This window comes from Artibeus jamaicensis, unplaced genomic scaffold (assembly GCF_021234435.1).
Source record: "Artibeus jamaicensis isolate MK-2021 breed Jamaican fruit bat unplaced genomic scaffold, CSHL_Jam_final contig_384, whole genome shotgun sequence".
NCBI lineage: Eukaryota > Metazoa > Chordata > Mammalia > Chiroptera > Phyllostomidae > Artibeus > Artibeus jamaicensis.
The window spans coordinates 20809514-20820064 of NW_026521810.1; the positions used below are offsets into that span (position 1 = coordinate 20809514).

The 10551-nt window shown below is 33.8% G+C and overlaps 1 pseudogene; it reads right to left on the bottom strand.

Annotated features, from left to right (window-relative positions):
- Positions 1-881: 881 nt before the first annotated feature.
- On the bottom strand, positions 882-975 carry LOC119065538 (uncharacterized; annotated as a pseudogene).
- Between the last annotated feature and the right edge of the window lie 9576 nt (positions 976-10551).

Genomic DNA, 10551 nt, shown 5'->3' on the forward strand with positions numbered 1-10551 from the left:
TTGACAGATTATGCCAAGGACTACCAGTACTACTGAAAATAGAGTCATTAGCATCTTTAAATTTAATCAGATTAGTCAAATTCAGGAATCCCAGAACCAATGCAGAGAACTTACCACTAAAATTCTGTTCCTCTAGAATAGCTATTTTCAACAGTATGCTCCAAGAGGCATGCAGTGTGCTGCAGGAATTTTTAAAGCATGCAACACTCGACTGCTTAGTCAGGGCACCGACTTCTTTTCCCTCGGATTGTCAAATAAAAAAATGACAACAGCCAACACAAAAATAGCTGTCTGGTGTGACTGCATTAAATTATACTTATTTTTTGCCAGATTGGTAGAAAATATATCTTAGGGTGTGCTGCAGAATTTTAGTAATTCATTTATTTATGTCAGGAGATGAAAAAAGTTGAAAATCACTACTCCAGAATGACTGTCACTATTAGAATCTGTATTTCTCAGACTTTTCCAGAGAAACATTCCAGTAGAATGTCTCTACCTCTGTTTCTATGTCTCTGTTTCTATCCCTGTCACCTTTATCTCTGTCACTCTTTCTCTCTTTCTATTTCTATCTCTATTTCTACCTCAATATTTATAACAATATAGACGTACAAAACGATTTTACCAATTTCATTTGGATTGTTCACTCTTAAATGTTCTTCAGTTGATTTGTCTCAATCTTAATAAACCTTTCTTGTACCAGGAGAGATCTGATGTTTAGCTCCACTAGTCATTTTTGATTTTTTTCATTTAAGTTACTATAATTTTTACCACCAGAATTTCTGTTTTGCTCATTTGTATTTATGTCTGATTTGCTTATGGATACATTCTATTGGGCGGGCCGGTATTCTCATACTTTCGTTTAATTGTTTAGACTTGATTTTGTTAGATCCTTAAACATATTTATGAGATTATTTATAGTTTGTCTCAGATATTCAGATACTACACTTGATCTTAGCCAAAAGGCCAAGAAGTGATGTTTCATATATTCAGTATAGGTTTACTTTGGAATTAGTTTTTATCATTTGCTTGTATTTCTTGGTATATACCCTATTTACCTGCTATTGTGTGTGTATGTGTGTACACATAGGTGTGTGTATCATAACCTGTCCTTGAAACTGGACTTTTTAATTGTTGTTTGTGTCATTTTTCCTTTATTTTTTTAAATTTACATATATATTTATCATTTTTTTAGTACGGTTGTCTCCATTTTCCCTCCATCACTTTTCCCTGCTCCACCTTCAATCCTTCCCCCTTTGGCTGTGTCCATGTGTCCTTTATACAAGTTCCTGACAACCTTTTCTCCTTTGGCCTCTCTTAGTCCCTCCCCCCTCCCCTCTGGTTACTGTCCATTTGTTCTTTATTTCAGTGTCTCTGGTTCTATTTTGCTTGCTTGTTTATTTTCTTGATTAGGTTCCACTTACAGGTGAGATCATATGTTGTCTGTCTTTCACTGCCTGGCTTACTTCATTCAGCATAATGCTGTCCTGTTTCATCCATGCTGTGGCAAAAGGTAGAAGCTCTTTCTTTCTTTCTACTGCATAGTGTTTCATTGTGTAAACCTACCACAGTTTTCTGAGCCACTCATTTACTGATTGATGGGCACTTAGGTTGTTTCTAGCGCTAAGTTATAGTAGATTGTGCTGCTATGAACATTGGGGTGCATAGATTCTTTTGAACTAGTGTTTCAGGATTCTTAGGGTATAATCCCAGAATTGGAATTGCTGGGTCAAAAGGCAGTGCCATTTTTAGTTTATTGAGGAAATTCTATATGGTTTACCACAGTGGCTGCACCAGTCTGCATTCCTGCAAGCAATATACTGGGGTTTCCTTTTCTCCACAACCTCACCAGCACTTATTATTTGTTGATTTGTTTATGGTGGTCATTCTGACCAGTGTGAAGTTGTGTTTCATTGTGTTTTTAATTGGTATCTCTCTGATGGCTAGTGATGCTGAGCATCCTTTCATATGTCTCTGGTCCCTCGGTATGTCCTCCTTGGAGAAGTATCTCTTCATGTCCTTCTATATGCAAAATAAATGAAACTTGATCAGAAACTTACACCATATACAAAAATAAATTCAAGATAGATAAAAGACTTAAATATAAGCTGTGACATCATAAAAGCCCTGAAGGAGAACAGAAGCAAGAAAACTTCAGATGTCCCATGCAGCAATATTTTCACTGATATGTCCCTTAGAGCAAAGGATGTAAAGGAAAAAATAAACAAATGGGATCTCATCATAATAAATTATATTTTATTGATTATGCTATTACAGTTTCCCCAATTTTTCCCCCTTTGCCTCTCTACACCTAAGCACCCCCTACTCCCTCAGACAGTCCCTACACTATTGTTCATGCCCATGGATCATGCATATAAGTTCTTTGGCTACTCCATTTCCTACACTTTACATCCCTATGTCTATTCTGCAACTGGACATTTCAAATAATATTTTATGGCAACTTTGGAATTTAGACATTTCTAAGGTTTACTGCTGTTTCTGTTTGTTGTTATCATAGAACTATTTGTATTTTTCCTCCAACTATCATGTAGAAGAATTTCATTTTATACTTTTTTTAATTAAATTAAGGCTTTAAAAAATTAGTTTGAATAACTTGATTGTATGACTTTCTCCACACATGGTTTCTAAAAACAGTTTTAATTATTGCATCCAGTCGGTAGACATATCTCCCCATGATATTTGATTTATAATGGGTTAGTAACATTTCAGTTGGTTAGATAGAAAATGTTCATTTGTAATTGGTTTAATTAAAACAAAGATTCATTTTAAAATCTTTCTTTTTATCCTTTGCTACTTTAACTGTTGCCTCAGTTCACAAAAGATGACACAGTGAAGACCAAGTATAGCCTGAATGCATAATAGAAAATATTTAAAGGGAAAAAAAAAGAACACTGATATTAAGTGTTTGTGTTTAGTGGATATTGCCAGTTCTATTTTTCTTGTCTAACAGAGAGACATGTTATCTTTATTGACCTGAAATGTCATACAAATCTGCTTTAGGAAAGTGACATATCTATCTTTACTCTCCTAAAAGGTAAATAAATCTGATTCAGGGAATGAGACATTTCTAACTTTATTATCCTGAAATATAAGTTTACATGTTTTAGGAGGAGACACGTCTATATTTCCAAGGCTACCTGCTATGCAAATATCCTTGAATAGGCACTGTGGAGAAAATAAGCTGTGAATGTCTTTGAAAATGTCCAGGAATTTGAGTAATGCATGAAGAATTGTACCTCAAGGAGAGATATTAAAGCCTTAGAACAAGCACCATGCCTTATGTCTGAATTACCTATGTATGAATTCTGTGTCTGTATTTTCAATGACCAAACAAGGTCTCTAGGTGAGTGGGTTGAAAGATAATCTCACACAAAATAATGCTTATTTTCAGTTTGTTGAATATCTAGCTTATGAGCTAATATATGAATGATACTGACCATAAAAAGGAATGAGGCCCTCTATAGCCAAGAAGACAAATAAGATTCTATCAAAACCCATGAAACCATATTCTTCTGTGAGGAAAACTGAAGAATTTAAGAGGAAAAATTTGAATTATTTAATATTTCAAAATAAATTTGAACTATATGGAAGTGTATTTACCTTGATTTTTATCATATAGTTTTTCCTTTTCTTTCTTTATAGATTAACTTTATTATATGTTTTATTATCATTTATCCTCCTTATAAACCCTTTTACCTACTTTGATTTGATTGCACTAACTTCCTGCCATCAGAAGAAATTTAACTTTTGTTTGACTGCTAAATCATTCTGTTAGCATAAATTTTACATTTTCTCTAGTTTTGCTATTGAAAATTTATCCAAGCTGCACACATCTATGCCTACACACTAGTAACCTTTTCCCACAATGCTTTTGTTTGTTTTACTTGTATTTTGAGTAATTTTCTTAGACTAGAGAAAAAATATTTGGCAAGGTGAGTCAATATGTTTTACTAACTAACTAACTAACTATATATATATATAATTTTAAAAAATATTTTATTTGTTTAATTTTTTAGAGACAGTGGAAGGGAGGGAGAAAGAGAGGGTGAGAAACATCAATATGTAGTTGCCTCTTGCACACCCCCAACTGGGGACCTGGCCCACAATCCAGGCCTATGCCCTGACTGGGAATCTAACCAGTGACCCTTTGGTTCACAGGCCAGCAGCACTCAGTCCACTGAGCTACACCAGCCAGGGCTGAAGAATATTTAAAAAAGTAGTTTTTATAAATTTTTATTAAAATACATTTAAATGAGATCAAAATAGAAAATGAAAATTCTAATCTGTGTTATAGTAAGAAAGACAGAAAATAGCTTGGAAGTTTTAGAAGTTCAGAATTTATTTATTTGACATACAATGAACCTAGAATAGTCAGATTAATCTTGAAAAAAAAAACAAAGTTGTAAGAATGACACTATTTGATTTCAAGGCATCAGAATGAAAAGCATTTTGGTCTTAATGTAAGATTGTGTGTACCCCACAATCCATTGTGAGTTTTTTTTACACTATTGCAGATGTCCCCTGTTTTCTCCCTCTTTACTCACCTCCACTCATCCCTGCACCCCGCCTCCCCTGTCCTTTACCACAGTATTGTCTATGTCCGTGGGCTACGCATTTGTTCTCTGTCTAATATCTTCAGCTTCTTTCTTTCCAGTCCCCCCACCATTTCTCTTCCCTATGAAATCTGTCAGTCTCATTTCATGTATCCATGCCTCTGGTTCTATTTTGTTCATCAATTTATTTTATGCATTAGATTCCACTTATAAGTGAGATCATATGGAATCTGTCTTTCTATGACTGGCTCCTTTTGCTTAGCATAATAATCTCCAGATCCATGCTGTTGCAAAGAATAAAAGTGCCTTTTTTATTTACAGTCACATAGTATTCTATTATGTATCACAGCCTTTTATCCACTCATCTACTGATGACCACTCGGGCTGTTTCCAGAACTTGGCTATTGTAAATAATGCTGTTGTGAACATAGGGGTGCATATATTCCTTCCAATTGGCATTTTGGGATTCTTAGAATGGTGCAGCTATTATGAAAGACAGTATGGAGTCTTAATTTTTTTCTTCAAAAAATTAAGAATGAAACTGCCTTTTGGCCCAGTGTTCCCACTTCTAGGAATATTCCCAATGATCCATTGGTTTTTGACAAAGATTCCAATAATGACAAATTAATATAATAAAAAAATATAGTAATTTAAAGAAAATGTTACTAAGCCATGCATATAGCCATGGAGAAAAATAAAGTCAATTTTATCTCACTCACCAAAAAATAAATAAAAATTTAAATAGATCATGGACCTAAAATTAAGATATTTTTTACAGAAAGAAAAATGTGAAATAAATGATGGCTTCAAGTAATAAAAATATTTTAATAGTATAGAAATAACTCAAAACATAAACACAAGAATACTGAAAAAAATTAACTTAATAAAAAATTTAACTTTCTCTCTTCTAAAGTTGATGATAAGCAAATGAAAAGCAAACAATACATTTGTAGACAAGTGTTATAAATTATATCTGATAAAGATCTTGTTCAGAAAATATGTAAAGGACTGTGATTACTAAATACTAAAAATTAAAACAATGTAATTAAAATAAGCATAATATATGAACATATATTACTACATAGTTCAAGTAACCAATAAACATATCAAAATATGGTCAACATAATTATTCATCAAGAAGATGCAAATGAAATCCATAATAAAATATTATTATATAACAACAAGAATGACTAAAATTAAAGACTTTGATGATACCAGTAATATTAAGCTATGGAGTATATGGAACTAATATATTTTTGACAGAAATGCAAAATATTACAGCCACTTTGGAAATCCATTTGTCACTCTTTCATAAATTTAAGACATCTATTTAATATGAGTTATTGTGATAGTTTTTTCTTTTCCCTGGTTATGATCTTTGTTTTGATGTCCAGTATTAATATAGTCACTCCAACCTTCTTTTGAAAAATATTCATGGGAAATCTCTTTCTTATTAGTTCACTTTTAACTTTCCTATGTCTTTATATTTATTTATTTTATTAACAGTATTTAATTAGGTATATTTTCCCCTTTCGACAAAGTCTGCTTTAAGTCGGGGTGGTTATGTTATTTGTGCTTAAAAGGAATCATGCTGGACTTGGTTTTGATATACAGATAACTTACTTTGAATTACTTTCTTTCAAAGTTTATTGAAATTATGTTAGAAAATATCCACAGTAGCCTTTGTCTGGAGCTGATTTACCCCCACTGCTAAGGCAATCCCCTCTGAGTACTCCACAGCATCTCCCACATTTGAATTCTGCTTATTCAGGTCTCTGGAAAGTCTCATTCTTCCCATGCTATGTGAATTTCAGGAATTTTTTGCCTATTGCTTTTTGGTGGTTACTGCTAGTGAGTATACTCCAACTAAAGGCCTGAAAGGACCACATCCAGATCTTTGTCCCTCTCTGTGCATCTGTCTCCTGTAGGTTATTCTAGTTGCCTCTCAAAAATTTATCTCTTTGTCTTTCAACTAGTCTAATTTCCTGATTGAAAAAGCATATTGGCTTTAGTCCCCATTTCTTAATCATGACAGTGAAGAGAATTTGGTTCTTAATATTTCAGTAAACAAATAATTGACCCCTCTCTGTGCTGTTATATTAGCAAGAATTAAGAATTGGTTTTGAAAACTGCTAGTTTATGGCATCTGCCTCTCTCCAACAGTTCCTTAAGTAGCATGAAACCCACTCAACTAATCATATAAGATACTCATCGTTAAGGCTGACCATAAAGCAATTCTTGGAGAGGCTCTGTTTGTATGTATATGTATATTCAGACACAAACAAAAAAGTGTATATAGATAAGCAGAAAAGTAAATGGCATTATAAGAAAACAGAGTATAACATTTAACCATTGGTTATTAAATTTTAGACAATTATTTTTTTAATAATGAGAATCGAGTAATGAAAAATACATACTTGTTTTTACAATTTTCCACAACATAGGTCAATAGTGTAATGCTTAATGATTAATTTGGTAAATGCCAGGAACACATTTAATAAAATATACAAACATTCCTGATCAAACTACTTAGATAAATAGAAACAATTTATATAACAAAGAATATATGTCAAGACACCATACAACTTCCTACTAAGGGATACAGCATTAAGCCTTATTGATTGAATTCATGAAAGAGAGATAACAGTAAATGTAAATGACTCTTGGAATATAAGAATATAACCTTACTGAAAAGTGTAAATGGGACTTGATTAATAGGAAACATTAAGCTTTCCTGGGTAGGAATTATAAGTCATGAAAAATTTTTCATTTCTATAAATTTTTCTGTATATTGAATACATCTATAGTGGAAAGCCCATGGAAATTGTTTTAACTTTTTTCTACAGTTTATTTGGAAAAAGCTCTGAAAATAGATTTGAAAAATTTTAAGGAAAGGCTAGCATATTGGAAGATCCTCAATAATATATTAGAAGAAACCGAAAGATTCAGTTTGTTTAAAATAAGGTTTCTATTAGAAATTCCAGTGGCTAATCCATGTATCCTAAAGATAATTATTAGCATTTCAAGTCAAGGAGAATAAGATTATTTATTCCATTATGCTCTATGGAAGACTTACTAACAATGGGGAAAGTGAATGAGAAAGCTAATCCATGCCATATGAGTAGTTTAATAGGGCCACCATAACAAATCACCGCAGCTACTGAGTGTAAAAGTAGCAGGCATTTATCAGTCCTGGAGGTAGAAATATGGAATGAAGTTGTCAGTGGGCCGTGATATCTCTGAATGTTCTGGGTAGCAATTCTTCCTTGCATCCTGCAGCTCCCAAGTCCTGAGCGGGACATGCCTATGGCAATGTCACTCTAAGTTCTGCCTCTGACTTCATGTGACATTCTTCTTTGTGTGTCCCTCCATGCTCTCTCATCTTTTTATAGGAACATCAGTCATTCCATTTCAAACCCACTTTCAATCTAGGGTGATATTATTTTAGTATTCTTAACTATGTACTTATACACACAATATTTTCATATTAGATCACATCTGAGATTTTTCAAATCATTATACTATACTTTAAATAAATTGAAAAAGCAGAGTCTTATAGGAGACCATTCTGCATGGGCCCAGGTCCCACTTAGAGATGCACAGGACCCACGCTCACGGACAGGTTCTCCCGTGGGGAATCAGGCCTGCATTGTTGCCGAGGCCACTTTGAGACTTGCTTTTTGCTGAAAACTTTCTCACACAGATTTGTGACAAACATTTACCTCAAAATAACTTCCTAAAACCCATGTTAAACCTTCCAAGGATGAGTGTAACCAGTTCACCACTTTTGACTTTTCGTTTGCAAATATCCTTTTGCGATGTGATTAGCTGCATCGGCTCCTTTGTTTTCTGTAAAAGGTTACCACCTAAAGCAACCTGAGCATAGTAAATGAGAACCAGCATGTAATGTGCCCGAAATCCAATAAAGGCCAGTCACAGCAAGGGACAAGGTTTTTGCTCCCCTTGAGAGAAAAAGCCATGCTGTCCCTTTTCCTCCACCAGACTCGGTAGTCTGTGTGAATGTCTCATTTCATCCATAATGACACGGACATGGTGGGCCAGTTTCCACATTAGAATCTTACTCAAGTTAATGGAAATATACAAATAAAACAATAAAGTGAAATATTAAGGAAGAACAAGATTCAGAATGAATAACTTAAACACCAGAAAGTAAGACCAAGATTATTGAAACTCCAGATAAAATGGTTTCATGCTTTCTGGATTCTGAACTTGTATTTTAAGAATATAATCTAGCCCTGTACTATGAAAAATAGAGACATTTATTGAAAAGATACAAGATACAAGAAACATTGTACATAGGACAATGATCCTTCAGTCCCTTTTAAAGTAGGCACCTCAGGATCTCACACAGTTCTCCACATCCCCATCAGCTGCCCTGTTGTATTTTCCTGAATTTCACCGATGGTCTGAAATCTCTTCCCTCTCAAAGGCGGTTTTACTTTTGGGAAAAGCCAGAAGTTGCAGGTCACCAAATCTGGGATGTGGAGGGTGCTGAGTCACCTAAGTGATTTGATGTTTCACCAGAACACTCTGCCCAAGACAGGATGCATGAACAGACACGTTGTGGTGATGAAGTAGCCAATCACCAGTTGCCCATAGCTGTGGCCTTCTGAATTATCCATACGGTTTCTGTGGAGGAATTTTTAAGCTTAATGCAAGATTTCATGCAGATTTTTTGCTCTACTCTCTCAGCCATTTTGAAAGCAACAGCTACACAGTACACATGCTCACTCAAGAGCGTCTACCGCCTTAACCGACTAGTTCAATGTTGCTGTTCAGGCATGTGCATTCCAGTCCACACTTCTTGGTTGCCAGGTTACATCAGTGTCATGCAAACTGTTATTGCTATATTAACAATGACTGGACTTTGTCCTGCCAGATCTCATATACATGAGCAAAAAATGTTTCTTAGTAATGTTTTTACTAAGTATAATTATAACATCAAAAAACAAAAAATTAAAAATAATAATATTTAGATTATTTTGTATCTATACAATAAGTGGAAAGGTAAATGATATTTTAAAATGGTATTAGCTTTAGAAAACATGCATTATTTAAATTAAAGAAAAATTTAAAATCAATAAATAAAGTACAAGTTATGTGATGTGCTGGAAAAAATAAAAATAACATGACTTTTATTTTCTATGAAAAATAAATCCTAGTCCATAGTTTTAGTTATTAGTAATTAGAGGTAGCTTTTTAGTTAGTATTTTATTCTTTTATTTTAATTAATCTGGTTAGGCATCCTCTAATTATGGATAGTAATATTTTCAAAGATTTTAGCATAGTCTATAATACACAATTATTTTATTTATCTCTTGAACATTTAGAGTTAAATTTTTAGCTGTAGCAATGTATATTTGTGTGTTTTTTAAATCAGTATCACTAGAACTTACCCACTCCATTATTTTTTGCTGTCGTTATGCTGTTTAAAATGTTTTTTGTCATTGTTTATAAATGAGCTGTTTAGGATTTAGAAATCTGTATGTGCATATTTGGGTAATTAGGGCATGGCGGTCAGTGAGATCAAACACAGTTTAGGAGACTCCATGCTCTCTCCCTGAGAACGGCTCTAGCCAGAGAAAAGAAGTACAGGTAATCTGACATGTTTATCTATCCTAGACATTACCTTGGGGGTCACATGCAGGTAGTATGTTCAGGTAAAACTTGGTTGTTGTTGAAAACATCTATTGCAAATGTAGTCCCACTAGTAGAATTTGTCCAAACTAGGAAGACAAAACATGTAGGTGATGTGTATGAAAATGTCAACACAGAGACCCAAGTAATTCAGCTCTGAGGTCTTTTCACAAGTGTTGAAATCAAGAGAAACATAGTTCCCTACTAATTTTAGAGTGGAGAAGTAAGCACTACTGTTTAGCACAGAGGAGTCAATGCGTTAAAAAAATACGGCGTGAGCAGGAAATGAGTTACTGGTCCGAAACAAAGCATGGTGATGCCA